The following is an 18,975-nucleotide window of genomic DNA, read 5'->3' as shown; positions in this document are numbered from 1 at the left end:
GGCCTGAAGAAAAAAAAGTAATGAATAGCTTTATATCCAGTAGTATTAAATTTGTAATTAAGACTATTCCCAGGAGGAAAATTCCAGTCTTAGCATCACTGATAAATTCTGTCAAAGGTTTAAGGAAGGAATAGTGCCAATCATACAAACAACTATTTTCAAAAACCGTATAGACGTGCATACTTTCCAGGTCATTTTTATGAAGGTAGTATCATCCTGATACCAAAACTAGACAAAGACATTACAATAAAAGGAAATTAGAATTTGATATCCATATGAACTTAGGTGCACAGTGTTTTAAATGATAGGACATCAAATCTAGTAATATATATACAAAGAAGATAATAAATCATGATCAGTTGGGATTTATCCTAATGATACAAATTTGGTTTAACCCTTGAAGATCTAGTAATTTACCATATTAGTAGGGTAAAGGAGAAAAGACTGGATTCTCAATAGACGCAGAAGCAATATTTGATAAAATTAAATACCCATTTATGGAAAACTTTCAGCATTTTACTGATAAGAACTATCCTGTTTAATCTAAGTAAAGGAAGTTTAAATAAATGGAGATGTTTATTTCTTATGGATGGGAAAAGTTGATAAAGGAAATTTTCTTCTATCTAATCAAACTGAAACTAGAGCTAGCCTATTTAGTGGAGGAAAGACTGAGCATTTTTCCTTTAAGATTAGAAATAGAGAAGCATACTCCCTCTCGTCACTTCTATTTAGCATTTTCTGGAAGTCCTAGGTCAGGGGTCAATAAACTACAGCCTGCAGGCCAGTCCCTTGTTTTTGTAAATAAAATTTTAATGGAACATAGTGATACCAATTTGTTTACATATTATTTATGGCTGCTTTTACATTGCAGTGGTAGAGTTGAGGGTAATAGAAAAAAATAACTAGCTTAAGATATTTATTATGTGATCTTTTAAGAATAAGTTTTTCAATCCCTAAAATAAAAAGTGTAGTGTGTGTGTGTGGGGGGGGGGGGAGGAGATTGTGTGGAGATTGGAAAGAAAAAAAGTAAATTGTCTTTATTTTCAGTTAGCATATTCAGGTACAAGAAATTCCTGGCTACTCTACAAAAAAAGCTAATAAATCTACTTCAGGTCACAAGTTACAAGGTCTAGTTTTTTTTTTTTTAAAGTTTTTAATTAAATTTCAGTTAGTTAACATACAATGCAGTATTAGACAAGGTCTAGTTTTAAAACAGTTTCTCTTCAATGTACTATCTATAAGCAACCTGAAAATACAAAATTTAGGAAGTGATACCATTTGTATTAGCACTGAAAAACACAAAAGACTTAGAGATTCATTATTTAACCAATTCAAATGTGAAAGCTTGAAATAAGTTTTTTGGCAAAACATGTTTACTAAACATAGAATTATGTGTTGGCCCATTTAAAAGACATGTAGAACAAAAATAATCAGAAGATGATACCAGAAATGAAATAAAATCTAGATAGATGGAAAAAAAATACCATGTTCACTGATCTGAAAGCTCAGAAAGTTGGAGTACTTATATTCCTGGTTTCAATACTTAACTATAAAATTACATTAATGGGGTGATTGTGGCACTCGTATAAAAATCACTGGAATAGAATAGATAATCCAGAAATAGAGCCTTTGGACAAGAAGAGTTTACATCCTTCCTGGAGTTCAGGTTATAGACAAAAACTCAGCAGCTACTACATTTTCTGTGCAATATCATAAATATTTAGCAACAGCACATGCGTGTTAATGTGTAACATGTACATTAAACATAATAGTATACTAGGAATTTGTAGTATCTCCCCCTTCATTTAAATTATTTCAGTTTTCTATAATTCCAGCTAAACACTAAGTCTATAATTTGATTAGATGCTGCTGTTGGTCATTAGTGTTTCACATGGAAGCATATAGGGTAAATATCTAAGATTTGCACAACGAAGAATTCAGACAGTCGTACATTCTCACACAAAGTATATTGTTACTATGTTTACAGTTTAAATATAGAACATGTATTAAGTGCTCTGTGATTTCCATTTGTGCATGACTTGAGAGGTCATTAAAATTACTTTTGAAATATGAATCAAATGTAAGTATGGAATTCATATTAATGGAGTTTATAGAAATATTCCTGATTTAATATATTTACTCGAAGTTGCAAGATCCATTTCCTTAATATATTGCCAAATGTGATTTAAATAGATGATCCTGAAAGCAGCCAGGGAACAATACTTTAGATACAGAGGAAAAGCAGTATGAATGGTGGCTGACAACTCTCCAGAAACAATGGAGATCAGAAGACAAACTAAAATTTTAAAGTATGAAAAGAAAATGTCAGCCCAGAAGTCTATATTTAGTGAAAATGTTTTGCCAAAAAAACTCATCATTTCAAGCTTTCACATTTGAATTTGTTTCTTCTAACTTGTGTTAATAAGAAATTTGAGGACATTCTTAGCTGTAGTGAAAATAAGTCCTGATTTTCCAGACTGGACAGGAGCTTAAAATATATACAGTCTGTGGGCTGGTTCTAAACAAGACCCTCCTGACACAGAGTTTAATTGTAAAATCAAGCATAATGTATATAATTAACCTTAGGCAAAAAGCAGTTTAGAAACAAAATGTTTCTCAGTAAAAAGAATGTTTGTAAAATTGATATATTAGACATCCAGTACCTGAACATTAAGCATTTCGTGCATTTATCCAACTGTGTACACTCTGAACCTGCCTCACAAAGCAGTCTTCTGAAAATCAAGTGATTTTCCATCTACATCTGTCAAGAAGATAAATGTAACAGCTATGCTCACACAAGTCTTACATCCCATTTAACAGTATCATTTTTCTGTTGTTAAATTAATAAACTAGCATTTCACTTGATATATCAGTTTCTTATGAGCTTAGTTAACATGAGTTAGCCTCCTTGAACATTATCATAATTGGATCCCTGAATGATCAATTTTAATACTGCTCTGAAATCTCCTTTTTCCATCCACAGAAATATGCAGAAGATGAATAAAACCCTTCACCCCTTAGCCTTTTTAAAAAATTTTATTTGATGCTTCAAACTTAAGGGAGACTTGAGAGAAGAATCCAAGGAATTCTATTATATTTTTTACCTAGATTTAGGAATCCTATATATTTTTCTCATTGTCTCTTATTATTTTCTCTGTATACACATATCTATATCTATATACATGTATCTCTCTCTATATATATGCATACGTGTGCATGAAGGGATATTTTTCTAATGATGTATTAGAAACATCGTTTTCCCTTTCCCCAAATATTTCAGTATTTCCTATGAAAATGGGCATTCTTTCATATAACAACAGATTATAAAAATCATAAAAATTAACATTATAACTTGATATTATGTTGTGACATAATCGATAGTCTATGTTCAAATTGTTACTTGTTCCCCAAATGTCCTTTATAGCCCCTTCTCCCGTCCTCTAGTCTGGTGTTCAATCCACTATTTTAAAAATATTTGTTGTATCTAACAGTTCCTCGCCCAGTCTTTGTCTTTTTTAGTTTGACATTTTCGCAGCATTTTGTAGAATGTCTTTTAGAGTTCACCTGATGTTTCCTTTTGATTATATTCAAGCTATACATTTTTGGTGAAAAACCGTAGTTATGTGTCCTCCTTAATGAATCATACCCCAAGACGCATCACAATACTATTTTCTCTCAGTTATGGTTATGTAAATGTTGTTCATTGGTTAAGGTGGTGTCTGAGAGGTTTCTCTTTTCTGAAGTTACTCTTTTTACCTTTGTAATTGTCCATTCACACTACTCCAATGGTAATATACTATCTTCTAACATCACAGATTAATTTTACAGGGTTTTGATCTTTATGTATCTAGAATCCACAGGATGTATTCTCCTTGTATGTATTCTTTCATTTTATATTATGTTTGTGAGATTGATCCATGTTGCTATGCAATTGCTATTTGTTTATTCTTATTTCTATATGGTATTCCATTATCTGAATATATCACTATTCATTCATGAGCAATTGAGCAATTTCCCAGTTTGTATTATGAAAAATGTGCTCTGTAATTATGTAAATGTCATTTGGAGAATCTACTGAGTATATACCAAGGAGGAATAGAATTGTTGAGTTGCTTGTATCAATTTATTCAGTGATGGTGAATCACTGAATCATTTCCAAAGATTTTCCAAAAGGTTTGGTTGTATCAACTTTTATTCTGTCTGGAAGTCAATGAGAGTTCTGGTAGGTCTGAAATAATAGCACTTTTATTTTTTCCTTTTTAATTATGATGTCTTTTTTCCTTCCCTTACTGCACTTGCTAGTACCTCAAAGAAATGTTGAATAGCATTTTTATCATGAATGAGAGTTGAATTTTATCAAATGAATTTTCTTCATCTCTTTGAGATGTTCATATGATTTTCACTTTATTTTCTAAGTGTTAAATCATGTGGATTGATTTTTAAATGTTAAACCAACCTAGAATTACTAGATTAAAACTACTTAAGTTATCCTTTTCATATACATCTGGATTATATTTGCTAATATTTTATTAAGAATTGTTGTATCTATGTTCATGAGAGGAGTTGGTCTCTGACTTTTTGTTCTTATAATGCCCTTGTTAGGTTTTGGTATCAAAGTTATGCTAGCTTTATAAAAAATTAGAGAGGGGTTCTCTTTCTGATATCAGAAGAGTTTAAGTAGTATTAAGGTTATTTCTTTAGATTTGAAAGAATTCTTTGTTGAAATTTTTTAGCTAGGGGTTTTATTAGTGAGAAGTTTTTAAATAGCTTAATTTCTTTGTTAGACATAAGAATGTTCAGATTTATAATGTCTCTGAATTTTAGTAAATTGGTTTGTTAGGCAGTTTTATAGCTCATTGAAATCAATAATTTTTTGGCATGAATTTGATAATAATATCTTCTTTTTAAAAAAACATGTCTGTAGAATATCTATTGATGTCCTTGTTTTCATTCCTGTTTTCATTCATATGTTGTGTGGTCATGTTTTTTTCTTTTTTTACATGCTTTTTAATTACCAATTTTATTAATATTTTCAAAGAAACTGGTCTTTGGTTTTGTTGATTACCTCTGTAGTGGATTTATTTTCCATTAGTGAATATCTTGTTTTCTCTCTCTCTTTCTTTCTTTCTTTCTTTCTTTCTTTCTTTCTTTCTTTCTTTCTTTCTTTCTTTCTCTCTTTCTCTCTTTCTTTCTCTCTTTCTTTCTTTCTCTCTTTCTTTCTTTCTCTCTTTCTTTATTTCTTTCTCTCTTTTTCTCTTTCTCTCTCTCTTTCTTTTTAATGTGCTCATATTTTTCTGGACTCTCTTCATTTGTATTTTACTCTGATACTTCCTTTAAGGCTATGTTTTCCTTTATTTAACTATATCTACAAGCTGTGATATGTCAGATGTGATGGTTAGTATTCATAGATTTTAAAATATTTTCTGACCATCAATGTGCTCTATTTTTAGACATAAAGTAGTTTAAAAATTTATTATTTAACTTCCAGCTCTAATTCCTCTTTCTGTGAAAATGGAAATGTTCAGCATCTGGGATATCCATATAGTAGTTGTTAGTCATTTGTGGCTATTGAACACTAGATACATGGCTAGTGCAACTGAGGAAGTGAATTTTAAATTCTAAAATGTATGCGATGTAAATAATATGTAGCTAGTGTCTTCTCTATTAGACAGCATAGTCAGGGTTGCCAACAATCTAATTTCTACATTGACATACTGAAGAGTATTAATGGTAGATGAAGAAGACAAAAATAATGAGTTACTGGTGTTTTGAAATCTCTTGATCTGGAGTAGAATGCATAGTGTCTTCTGGAGCCTAGATAGGAGCCTTCAGTTTGGAGTCAGAACAGGAATTGATTGATCCTTGGTTAGCCTTGACTTCTCCTGACTATGGAGTTAAGGATCTTGCGATTACTGATGATAGGGTGAAATACTATGCATTGTGTTAAACAGCTCTGATTACTGGACTTAGCAAGCTGAAGCATAATACTTAGAGAATTGAAGGAATGTGAAGACAGTCTAGTATGTCCCAAGAACGACCAGTGACAAATATTTTAAAACCCTTCCTCCATTTATATGTGTCTTTTCTTTCTGTCTTTCAAATTCAGCATTTATAAGGGGAATCTTGTTTCACTCTGCTCCAGGGTGGGATATTCCCCTAGTAATACCCTTAAAAAAAAAAGGGAGTGGGGAGAGTAAAAACACATAGGAGGGTCAAAGAGGAATGAAAGCTTGATTTCAGTAAATAACCGGGTTTCAACTTAGAAACTACGACATCTGAAAAATTAAAATCCAATTAGAACTCAATTATCTATTGAGAAAAACATGATTACAGTCCTTATACCTTATAATTATCATCATGCTTTTCTTTATTCTTTTGTTCAATATTTCATTGGCTTATCTCCAGTTCCTATAATTTTGAGTAAATCAATGATATGTACTGATGTGGACCTTAGGTAGCTGTGAATATGTTTTTCTTTCACCGAATCAAAGGTGAATATAATTATTTCCAGGGAAAACTCATGAGATTACCACCTGCTCATAAAGAAACTCTAGCAAATCCTGAGTTTCAGAGACTAGAATCAGATCCTCCAGTTATAAACAGGAAGAAAAAATCCTCTGGGGCCCTATGAACAATACTTTCCCAAAATAAAGCTCTTGTCTTTTAGTAACACATCAAAGTTGTACCATGGAGTTGGTAACAGTGGAGAGAAAAGAATGAAATAGTTTTAAGAATACTTTAGAGCTTGGAGACATTTCAGGATGAAAGTCCTTTAGGATTTTGCCACATTGGTAGAATACCAACATTATGTTCCTTTATGAAATGTCACCATCAGAGAGATTAATTTTAGAAGTATGGGATCACAGAAATGTTTCCATTGATGTAGGTTACTTTGTTGAACTCCAAAAATGTGTCGAGAGTAACAAATCTATCTGACATGTCCAGTCAAGGATCTGTTTTAAGCAGAAACCATGGCTTGCAGGACACTGTTGAATTTTAATTTTGTTTTTCAACCACAAAAAGGAGTCTTTGTTTGCAGTTAGGATGAACACCTGTGGAATCCTCAAACATTTACAGACATGTCTTTAAAAGCTCTATGGTACAGTTAAGATTTAATCTATCAAAGTGGTATAAATAATGTAGACATAGCCTTAGGTGCCAGTTCTTCCCACAGCACATAGAAAAACATAACAGCAGTGAGAACTTCTCTGGTGATTTTCATATAGTTCAAATATAACAGTGCCAAGGAGGCAGAGGGGAGCAGTGTAATCTGGAGATACAGCTTTCTTGATGTTAGTGATTGCGTACTAAAGTCCAGAAATGGGAAATATAAGGGTTCTGGCAAAGCTAAAATTATTCAGAACAAATAAAATTCAGATGGTTTCATGTTCAGAAGCTTGGATCTCATTTTGAAACTCTTGTAACTGAAAGGAAGGTGATTATAAGAATGGCCAAACAGTTCTGGCCCTAAACACTGAACTTCCATATCCTTTTAATCTAATCTACAGGTATTTCCATGCTTATCCACACCAATGAAACATCTCTGCCAGAATGGGATGTGGAAGTTCAATCTTAATTTCAAACCCAGCATGTATTACATATAAAGTAGGATGTGCAAAGCAGTATATGGGCTATTAAAAGGGATAACAAGAAGTGTAAGATATGGTTCTAATTCTAAAGATGATTAAGATCTAGTAGCAAAGATAAGGAGAAAATATTTGAGCAGTAACTAAGATTCATAGCATGTATAATTGAAAGGGAAAATTTGGGGGGGTGGGTTCTGGAAAAATCTTGGTAGAAGACAAAGTGAGATTTAATAAATGTAAAGCTCGGCACAAGTAGATGTGATAAGGAGGAGATGTTCTTGACAGGAGTATTAATGTAAAGCTGGAGGAATTGAGAGACAGAAAGTAACCAATTTTATCTAGATGGATAGATTTATTAGAGGAAAAGAGAAATGAGTTTGTAGATCTTCCCCCCCCCCCCTCCCCGAGAATGTGGAGGGACTGGAATTCCAAAGAAGTGTTGTAATTTAAAAAACAGATCTTTGGCAAGATTACCTTTCTACATAGAAACCAATATAATGCAGGTGTTCAATAAATATTTGGTTAATTAATGAATTTGGAGATTATCCCTGGACATTTGTTACCAGTTCCATAGAAACAAACAGATAAACCAAAGGCAGATACATTAGGAATGAGCTCCTTACTCCCTTTAGAATAGAAATAGAGTTGGGATTCCTGGTGGCTCAGTCAGTTAAGCATCTGACCCTTGATCTCAGCTCAGGTCTTGATCTCAGGGTTGTGAGTTGTGAGTTCAAGCCCCATTTGGTCTCCACGCTGGGTGTGGAGCTTACCTAAAAAAAAAAAAATTAGAGTCAAGATGAGGTACTAAAAATGCAACTGCTCTTTTTATGGCTACACATCAAGAAAGGTAATAAGCTCATGATCTAATTTTTTTTTTGCAAGTTGAAAGAACTCTGAACTTCCTTGTGCTTCCTTTTTCACCTAGTGCCTCCGACAGTCTTCTGTTTACCACATAATCTTTCTTTCTGAAAGATTTTATCTTTCATCCCTTCTTCTCTTTTTTTCTGGAGGACATATGTCTATATTCCAGATCACCTTCTGGGTAATCAGCCCCTGATTCCCTTTCAGGTGGTGTGAATTATCTCCTCTTCTGTAGAAGAGTGTGTCCCGTGCTTGATGACGCTGCCCCTATTCATCAATCTCTAGCACAATATATGTCCACTGAATATCTACTGACTTAAATAATACTTTCCAGTATCACAGTGCCAACCACGGAGTGAAAAATTTATAAAACACATTATTCCTAGAAAATGAAAAAAAAAATGGTGAAGAGATTTCTGGCTCTCTGACGATGCTTAGTCTGTAGGGAAGAAACAGGGAGGTGGTAATTCTAAATTTCGTTGTAAATTCTAGATTCAGCTTTTTACTAAGATACTTTCTTTTAAATTTTAGACATTTCATTTACCTGTGTGTGCATACATATGCATCTACATACCTAGGCACCTACACATATATGGTCATATATATGTATATTATATGTATGTTTGTATGTTATAAATAATCTTCATGATCTCTCTTTTTCTGCACACAGGCATTCTTAGTTGACAGGATATTTGCAAAAATGTCCTGCTTTTTCCAACATGGCTTTCCAAACAGGTTCCATAGAAATAAATGAAATAATCAAAACAAATCTTACTTTTCCTTCAGCCATACATTTACTTAGTTACCTGTTGAGTTATTTATTTTGCTGAGAACTTCTGAATTTAGCAATTAGAAATGAGAAATAAGTAGATAACCTATGGAACAAATCAGATAAATATAGACTTAGGAATTTAAAAGAAGTTTCTAAAATGTTCCTACTTTAAGCTTTTCATTTCTTTGGGCATTTTGCTTTGTTTTATTTCATTCCAGAAATCCACAGCTTGACTTCAAAGAGTGCATGGGCCCCTTTCAATCAGTGTGCTACATTTGGTAATATGCTTATTTTTCTTGGGAAGTTTTCTTTCTTTCTTTCTTCCTTTTTATTTTTTTGCAAATTCAGACTTCTACAATTATCTATGACTCTAAAAGTATTCTGTCTAATGTGTTAGACAATAGGCTATACATTCAAAATAGCAATTGTAGTAATCACAGATGATTTCAAATTGATGATCTCTTTTAATCTTAACTCTAAGAAGTATTTTTTTTTAATTTTTAAATCTTCATTTTGCTGATGAGTAAATTGAAATTCAGATCTCAAACATCCTGCATAAGCTAAGCAAGTTGTTTCATGGTAGGCAGTAGAACCATGCCTCCCATCTCCAAATCTGTAATTCATTTCAGTAGACTTGTTCCTTGCCCCATCAGCCATATGCTGTTCAGGAATCTCTCTCCTTCCATCTGTTTTCCTCTGTGCACAAGCACGATTAGTCCTTGAACAGCTTGTCCAACTGTGCTCAGTCTCACTTCCCACCATGGTTTCAGGTCTTCTGAACATGGAAGGTTTTAGGGCAGAGAAAACTGACTCAGCAGAATTGATATTTTGAGTTGGCCATCAGGAAATCAGTCTGGTCATACTTCACTGCAGTGGTCAGCGTGGTGGTATAGAGAAGTGGAAACATAATTGGAAGAAAGCTTTGTATCAGAAACTTGGAGGCAGGTAAGAAAAGGAATGAACTTGGAATAAATTAGAGAGGGGACAGGTGAAAGGAGGGGGGAGGCCAGTTGGTATCAAGGACCTCTGTTGAAACGGGAAAGTCTGTGTATCTCAGGACTAGAGGTGCAGGACCTCCATAATGCCAGGAGAGCCTATTTCCAGTAGCTCTCATTAACTGCCACAGTCTCAAATTACAGTCTTAAATAATCCTCTCTGGACAGAAAGAAACACTTTCAAGGAAGTTGAGGCCATACCCATCCATGCATCCAACTTTCATAGGGAAATTTAAAGCATCTTAGCTCATCAGTGATGTCTTTATACTGCATGAATTCTGAATTAGTTGGATCTTTGTGAGGCAAAACCATCTTTATTATTTTCTCATTCAAATCTGACATCCTGTATCAGAGTGGGAGCATGAGTGTTTCTTCCTTCTTCCTCATCATCTTCTGAAGGCTTTCACCTGCCAACACTAAGGGAAGATTTTGCAGTGTTACTTAAACCTGAAGATGAAACAGTACTCGGTCATGGTTCCAGAGGACCTCAGATATATCTTATTTATTCTTTTTGTTTAAATTGAGGAGTTGAGGGGCAGAAATGTCATATCACCTAAAGGAGGTAGAAGCCTGGAGTCCTCAAATTTCTGACTGAGAACCACTCCCTTACTCTGTAAAATGTTCAGCACACATTTTGTCAATAATATTGCTAACTGATTGACCAGAAAGGAAGTTGGTCAATACTGCTTGTTTTTCTTGGTATTAAGTTTAATAACTATCCATTACTACAATAGCTTATTGTCATCTAAATCCATGGCCCCTTGGGACTTCGTTATTTGTATCAACGTATGCACTGAACCAATCAGGTCAATGTTTATTCCTATTATGGGCCATTTAGCTCTCTACCTTGCCACATTTGACTCAAACCAGATGTTGTATTTGGGCATATCCTAGGACACGAATGGTTTTACAGAATGTATATATTTTCCACCACTAAAGGAATAATATGCTTTGCACATAAATGCTAGTAATATCTAAGAGGCTGTCTGAGACATTACAATAGATCACCAGAATATCTCAACATTCTCTGCCTGCTTTGTCTCAGGATTCTAGGTGGGGGAAGGTGAAGAAAGAGTGGAGCTGGAAATGGGAATGGTCCAGAGGGAAATGATATCTTTAAATGACCTTTCAGGTCACCGAGTGAAGATTTCAAGCAAAATTTCAAAGGTAGTGAAGTTTTTCTTTGAACTTTTCCCTCTTGGATCTCTATTTTAATCAGTAAGAAAACTTCTTCCTTGTCTGCTGAAATTCTGGAGCCCTGATCCCAAAATGTCTCTGGCCAATACAAACTTCACTTTTTATGGCATGTGACATGGAGAAGGAAAGGGCTAAGGTTTTGCAATCCCCTCTTTCCTCTGTTGAGATGGTCAGCACCATTTAGTGACTGCCCTCTCAACCTCCATCCTTTGATGAACATGTAAACTTTCAGCCACTGAAGTTTTGGTTTGTAAACCAAACACAAGCTAGCCTGTCCACACTGATATATTTCCTACTGTTTTCCCTCATAATAAAGTCAATGGACTTGTGCTCTTGAAATAGGAGGTTGAAAGAGTTGCTTGTCTATTACAAATTTGGAATTTAGGCAGAATGAACACTTTGTTCTAAGACTAACTTAGTTGAAGGGGAGACAACATTTCCCCTTAAGAGCAAGAAAACCTGATGAAATGAGAAAGGAAGGAGTGGTTTTTCCGTTTAAAGTTCCTTTAGGACACAAGTGTATTAGAGAAGGACTTTAAGTGACACTTTCTGTATTGGCATATCATCCCAATCACTGCTATGACAATTTTTTTTAACCTTTTTGTTTCCTCGTCTGTAAAAAAAGATGTATTACCAATATTTTTCTCATATTAATAAGAGGATTACATAATGCATATAAAATACCTGGCACAATGCTTAGATATTAGTAATAAGTTAATGAATGGAAACAATTATTTTTATTCCAACATTTTTCCATCCCATCTCAGTTCCTGTCTGAGTATAGCCATGCTTTCTTAATCAGTGTAAAAATAATTATTTTCATTTATATGAACAGCTTACCATTTATGCCTAATGATGTGTAGCACAATAGCTGTTATACATATCATTAAATATGTGTCTGATTAACCTTGTTGTAATTTTAATTGCAATACAAAATTCCTCTTGTGCATACTCAGCCATCAAGGACTGGGGCTCATGAAACAGGGTTGACTGCTTTCAACCTGAAGGAATTATAGGGAATGTCAATCACACATAGCATAAGTCATAGACCTGAGAACAACAGAGCACAGAAGAAAGAACACGGAGCTGGGAGTCATGTAGACCAAGGACTAAAAACTTTAGGTCCACCACTACAGTTTATTCAGTATTCTCACAGTTTTTCTCTGTGAAACATGGTTAGTGATACCTACCATGTAGGATTTGTGAGGAATAGAGATGCTGTAATAAGATGTTCAACAAGGATCTTGAACAAAGGAAACTGTTTATTAGCTATTGCTATTTTTATAATTTTAGACTGTAACTTGGAAGGGACTTCTAGAAGCCCATTGGATTAGCCACCTCTGCTTTGCAGGTTTGATGTTATCACATCCTCTTTTCTCATTTTCTGCAAATGTGGAGAATGGGACAGCAGTATTTGTTCAAGGTCATGTACCTTGTAAGTGAAGGAGAGAAGCTAAGCCAGCTGGTGCCCCACCTTTTCCTTTACTTCCGTCTTTCACTCAGCCTGTGCCCACTGCCTGGCAAAACAACCTCTGAAGCATACATTCTTCTGGGGTGAGTCAGTGGCATCCTGTGCCTTCCCAAAGAGAGGAAGCACATTTGAGTCAGGAGCAAATGCAACTGCCATGTAGGAAAAGATATCAAAGAATGGAGGACAGCTGACCTGTTCTGTGCTGCAAATGTGGCAAAAAGCCATGTCAAAATTGTTCTGTAGATTCTAGGGCTATCTCCTCCTAATCAGAATGTGTCTTCATGGGGCCTGTGCCCCAAGTTTCCTAGGCTTGCCTTCTCTGGGTTACCATCTCTGAATACTTTCTTCCTTGCTTAGTATACTTGAACATGGCCCAGGGTATGGACAGATTGAGTAATCTAAGCTCATGTGGTCACTGTGAAGTAGCTGCTTATCAGAGAACCCGGTCTGCTGTGTGCATTCTGCTGCTTCCTCAGAAGGTCTAGCACTGGTTTACAAACCTTGATTCAGAACTCCGTGAATAGACAAGTCAGACCTGATTACTCTATTTCTAGCCTGCTTTCATCTTCACCAAGTCTTCTCTCTGAGGCCCTGGGAATACTATATTACAATTATTTGGATTTTGGCATAGTACTTCACTTGGAGGTGTTACTTTACTTCTCAGGTGTTCCTACAAAAATTACTGCAAGGATGAAATAAGAGAATATGAGTGAACTAGACATATATTAATGTGTCTAGAAAATATATTAGACATATGTCTAGAAAATGTTTAGAAATGTCTAGAAAATGATAGTTTCCCTTTTTTTCTTGCAAAGTAAAACCTAAATCTAGGGAAATAGAGCTCTAGTAAATATATTTCTGATCATTTCAAAAGCTAGAAGGGTTAAAGATGGGAAAGGGTGTGAATTCCCCTATCATAATGAATATTTTATTTTCTACATTTAAAATACAGATTTTATAAGAAAAAAGAGAAATTATAAGAACTAAAAAGTCCCAGTGGAGAAGCAGTGTACCTTTAGTGAGTATTGGATGTATTAGGTATATAATTCATTTTAATATTAACTGAAATTACCTTTCAGACATCAGAAAACTTTCAATAAAGGATGAAAAAGTAGAAGTTTGACATGACTTTTTGTTAATGAATTTGGAATATGAATAAAGCTATTTGAGAGTAAATATTTTTCTGGTTATGGTAAAATCTACGTATGATTTTTCTGGTAATGAACTTGTGGTTTAGAAGATTATAATGTTTAGAACATTATAGCAAGAGGAGTTATTTTTCATCAGCTCAGGTAACTTTCTTTGGTTCTTAGGGAAGTCCTGGTTAAAAGCCAATCCCATGATGAAAACTGAGGATCCCATGATGCTCAGTGACTTAAAAAAATCTAAACAGATTTATTTTATAATAACTAAATTCACTGTCTCTTAATGTCCTTCTTCATAGCAGTTGTTGAACAGTGGGGAAGCAATTAACTTATTTTTCTTCATTAAGTATGGTGTCAGAGGGAGAAAATGGGCTTTTATTTAGGTTCTACAGGCTTGAAGTTCTAAAATGTTATTTTCCTAAAAGCCATATCATTGACATTACTGGGTTCAGTGGGATACATGTATATAATTTATTTATATCAAGAAACCCATCTATCACACCACTCATGCCTCAAACAGTTTGCGAGGAATACTGTGGAAATGTTGGTGTGTGCCAAGATTGCTTGTCTGTGAGACTTGATTACTCTAGGCCGGTCTGGCATATAAACTCAAGGGCCTATTCACTGAACATGATTTTCATTTGTGCTCCTATGTGCAGCTGGTAAGGGCTGGGTTAATGCATTTGAGGAGAAATCTGTAGCTGTTATACACTTATCTAGATAATAGACTTGGGGCAATTGTACATGGATAGCAATGAACGTTGTCTACCTTGCAAGCTGCTGAGGAAGATGGGAATGGTCAGAGTGCTGATGGAATATTGATATATTTTGTAGCAATGACTGCTTTTGATTTTCTAGCTTACTCTGTAGGAATAGGAGAATAATCTCCAGAGGTCCCTAAAATCACTGTCCTTGCCATAGGATATAAAAATATATCCTTACACACACACATATGTGACATATATGGATGGATGGAGATATATATATATACACACACATATATATATGCATGTGTGATATATATAACATATATACATTTATACACATATATATACATACATGATATATATATGTACATGAATATATATGCATGTGTGATATATATAACATATATACATTTATACACATATATATACATACATGATATATATATGTACATGAATATATATATATATATATATATATATATATATATCAGGATCCTTACTTAATCACATCTATAAAGTAGTGTTTTGCTATGTGAGGTAACTGTTTATAGATTCTGGGGATGAGGACATGGACATCTTTAGGATGACTGTTAGGTGCCTAACATAGAAGACTAGGGTGAAAATTATAGATATTTGAATTTAATAATCCACGTTTTAACTGTTTGAAAGAGATAAAATATAGAGGGAAAGACATTTTAAGTTGAGTTGTGAGGAAATTCTCTTCAAACTCATTACTGTCAGGTTTGCAGCTTGGCTCTTGTTCAGTCTAAGTGTGAAACACAGATTATCATTGGATCTTAACACTTAGGCCTTGCTTGTTACTGTACAAATGAACTTGAGTTCAAGTGTTAACTCTTCAAATACATCCAAATAGCAATTTAAGCTAACTATAAATCAGAACCACTTTTCTTTTGGGATAAAGCAAATCAAAAATAGTGTGCTCACTCAGTAATGGGGTGTTATCTCCTTTTTAGCAAATAAGGACAAGACAGTAGAGTGTCTACTATATTTCACGCCTGTGCCAATTAGAAGAGTAAAGTGAAGGAGTATATACTCCAAAGTTATTGGCCAAAAAAAACCAAAGCAAATAAAATATTACAGTTTTTCCAAATTTAAAACTGATATAAAATGTGGATATTAGATTTTATAATGTATATTATATCATATTTACCTGTATTAGGGTTCTTCAGAGAAACTGAACCAACAGGAGGTATATATAATATCATATATTTATCTATCTAATATATATGAGAAAGAATGAGAGAGAGGGAAAGAAAGAAAGGGAAAGAAACATAGAGAGACTGACTCATTTTAAGGAATTGGCTCATGCAGTTATGCAATTGTGGGGGCTGGCATGTCTGAAATTTATAGGGCAGGCCAGCAGGCTGGAAATTCAGGCAAGGTTTCTATGATACAAACTTGAGGAGGAAATTTATTTCCACTTTGGGAAACCTATTTTTCCTCCTGAGGCCCTTAACTGATTGGGTGAAGGCCACTCATATTATGGAGAGTAATCTGCTTTACTTAAAGTCAATTGATTGTGTTAATCATATTTTACAAATGCCTTCACTGCAACACCTAGACTAGTGTTTGACAGAACAATTGAGCACTGTGTAGCGTAGCCACGTTGACACGTAAAATTAACCATTATAGTGCATTCGCAGGGCCAAGAGCAATATTCTTATTCCTTTGGTTGAAGGCAGATTTTTTTTTTAGCAGAACAGTCTTGGAAACTGTCAGTAATTCTACTAAAGGTTATATTAAAACAGATCAACATTTAATAGAATAAAATAACTCAAAGGTTTTGAGAATTGCAAATTGGGAAAAAATGAGATTTTTGATATTTATTATTGTTCATGATTTCTTAGTAATGGTTACTGTCGTAACTACTTCACTGCACAGACATCAATCCATGTAGAAGGACATGGACATAAATCCTGTGTTCATTAATTATTTTGGGAGCCTAGAATCACCTTGAATTAATCAGCCAGGTTACTTTAGAATATGATGTACAACATTAATTTTATTATGTTATGACAACTAGGGAGAAACCAGCTGATTTACAAATGGACCACCTATCATATTGATGAATAGAAACTGCCCAAATGTGGAGGGAATGCTGATTTAGAGCAATTTACAGATATTGATGTTAATGAAAAACAGTTTTGTCATGTTTAATATAACTAGACAAAATATTTGAAAGGATTAGGAGCTTAAAATAATGAAAAAAAAACTTAAGAATTTAATGAGATTTTTATTAAGTCCCCTTTGAACTATTTTAACTGAAAAGATAAAGTTTTTTTAAAAAGCATCAGCAGGGCGTGTGGGTGGCTCAGTCAGTTGAGTGTCTGACTCTTGATTTCAGCAAGGAGCCTGTTTGGGATGCTGTCTCTCTCTCTCTCTCTGCTTCTCCCCAGCTCCCTCTTTCTCTCTCTCTCTCTCTCTCAAAATAAATAGATAGGTAGATAGATAGATAGAAAACATCAGCAAAATTGTTTTAAAGATACCACATGATGCTTATTTTTTAATCTGTTCAGGTACTATCTGCTGCCATCTTGCAGGGAAGCCATTCTAGACTCAGAACTTCTACGTAGATAGCCCTTATCTTATACATGTACATATCCCATAGAAGAGAGTATTGGTGATAAAAAAAAATTGTTTCAAGGTAATTGTGATGGAATTTAGGTTCTGTATTCATGAGTTTTCCACAGAAACAGAACCAGTGGCACAAACTGACACATAAAATTAGCCATCATAGAGTCTTAACTGATCTAAACTAGGAGTTAGAGTAACTTGTGTAATGGTAATACAAGCAAAAAAAAGAAGAGGCTACAGAATCAATATGAAGTTATTTTGGGTTTGATATTCATAAATTTTATTTCTCAAGAGCTAATCAGACCATTTAAGTACAAATAAAATTGTAATACTACCTGTAACAAATAGGATAATGTAAAAAGAAAATGTTGGTGGAGCAGCAAGAGAAGGGTATAAATGTCAGCCCAAGAGACAGAAGGTGATTTTTTTTTTTTTTTTGCTGATAAAATGGTCCTATTCATTTCCTTCTTAATGGGTGATCTCTGCTACTTTTCTGCACCATTGAGAGCAGCTGCTGAATAGCCTGCAGAGATCAGCTCTTGACTTCTCTGGCACCCACATGGTTTTTGTGAAAGCCCAGGGGGAAGTTAGTGAAGAGAAATTGCTGGCACAATACAGAGGCAGAGCTGAACTCATGATCTATAACACCGGTTTGCAATCCAGTCAGCTTTGTAGATAATCCTTCCTTACTCCCCACTGTGCCATCAAACTGGCTGCAGTGAGAGACAGAGGTGCATTTGTTTTTCTACCATTGACCTGTAATCAAAAACTGTAACAGTAGAGCATACTAATTCTAGTCAGCCAAGACAGCAGTTCTTTACTCATCCTCCTTTTTCCTTCCTGAGGGCCAACATTTGTTCTCCTATCAGAGAGATGGATAGCTGAGTGACTCCGTCTTGTGTGCATCCTGGTCAGTTGCACTAGACCATTACTAGGTTGTTTTACCACTACTGCTGCACCCCTCTGTGGAATGCACCCACCCCCTTCACCCTCATTCTCCTCCCCTCCTGCCATTCCTAGTCCCCACAACCAGCCAGACCAAAGCAGGAATAGAAAACTTTTCAGGTTATTCCTTTTAAAAATTTTTAATTTTTTTTTGTAGTTTCAAGTTTTTATTTAAATTCCAGTTAATTAACATACAGGATAATATTAGTTTCAGGAGTAGAATTTAGTGATTCACCTGATGCTCATCACAAGTGCTCTCCTTAATACCCATCACCTGTTTTACCCATCCCCCCTGCACAGCAGGTTTGTTCTGTATAGTTAAGAGTCTGTTTCTTAGTTTACCTCTCTCTTACCTCCACCCCACTATGTTCATCTGGTTCTTTTCTTAAAATCCACATATGAGTGAAGACATACGATATTTGTCTTTCTCTGACCAACTTATTTTGCTTAGCATAGTACACTCTAGCTACATCCACGTTGTTGCAAATGGCAAAGTTTCTTTCTTCTTTTTGATGGCTAAGTAATATTCCTGTGTGTGTGTGTGTGTGTGTGTGTGTGTGTGTGTGTGTGTGTATTTATATACCACATCTTCTTTATCCATTCTTCAGTTGTTGGACAGATGGACATTTACGCTCTTTCCATAATTTGGCTGTTGTTGATAATGCTGCTATAAACATCAGGGTGCATGGATCCTTTCAAAT

General features: G+C 34.6%; 1 long non-coding RNA gene across 3 annotated transcripts in view; it reads left to right on the top strand.

Moving 5' to 3' along the window:
* The window catches only part of LOC113598232 (uncharacterized), a 451,524-nt gene that overhangs the window by 65,250 nt on the left and 367,299 nt on the right, over positions 1–18,975 (top strand). The window lies entirely within an intron of this gene.

The sequence above is a fragment of the Acinonyx jubatus genome, chromosome C1 (assembly GCF_027475565.1).
Source record: "Acinonyx jubatus isolate Ajub_Pintada_27869175 chromosome C1, VMU_Ajub_asm_v1.0, whole genome shotgun sequence".
Taxonomy (NCBI): domain Eukaryota; kingdom Metazoa; phylum Chordata; class Mammalia; order Carnivora; family Felidae; genus Acinonyx; species Acinonyx jubatus.
Note: the sequence above shows the minus strand (reverse complement) of the source record. Positions and strands in the feature narration are given on the sequence as shown.